Source organism: Sinocyclocheilus rhinocerous, unplaced genomic scaffold (assembly GCF_001515625.1).
Source record: "Sinocyclocheilus rhinocerous isolate Xijiao unplaced genomic scaffold, SAMN03320098_v1.1 scaffold2028, whole genome shotgun sequence".
Classification (NCBI taxonomy): Eukaryota; Metazoa; Chordata; class Actinopteri; order Cypriniformes; family Cyprinidae; genus Sinocyclocheilus; species Sinocyclocheilus rhinocerous.
Genome location: NW_015628691.1, coordinates 90,134 through 90,735, shown reverse-complemented (window position 1 = coordinate 90,735; position 602 = coordinate 90,134). Strand labels below are relative to the sequence as shown.

Here is a 602-nt window from a genome sequence, read left to right as displayed (position 1 = left end):
ATTGATATTTATCGACGGTACACCTTCTTCGATAACGATAGAAAAAATGTTCGATATAGCGCACGATATAGGCACGTACTATGGGTGACGCAGACAGCACACACAAACCCGAACACATTCTGAAATGAGTGCTGTGCCTGCCTGTGATGAGGAGATTGTGAATAAAGAATGAATATTAGTCGAATTTAAAATAAACATTTGTATTTGAATGTTAGGTGTGCATCAGGGAGCGTCAGTGGCACGCGAGATGCGGTGATGATGTAAGTGACGTTGTTGCAGTTTAATGTTTCGTTAGTCTAGCCCATGAGACGCGCCGCTGCTGCGTTAGTCATTCGGAGACAATTAGACCTATTTAATCTGCATATAAAACATTAGAAATTAGATATTAGTTTAATTTCACAATTTTTATTGTGTTTGATTGTTAAAACAAAAAATATTTTTGTTTGTCTCAATAAATTGTGTTTATTATAAATACAGTGGTTAAATAAAAAAAAAAAAAATTCTATTGCTTTTTGTTTTAAAAAAGGTTATAAAAAATGCCAATAATTATCGATACCGAACGATATGAAACATTATATCGTTGATACATTTTTTAGCTATAT

General features: G+C 33.1%; 1 protein-coding gene across 1 annotated transcript in view; it reads right to left on the bottom strand.

Moving 5' to 3' along the window:
* LOC107738272 (autophagy-related protein 2 homolog B-like) overlaps nt 1-602 on the bottom strand; it is a 25,459-nt gene that overhangs the window by 13,317 nt on the left and 11,540 nt on the right. The gene's annotated exons all lie outside the window — the stretch shown is intronic.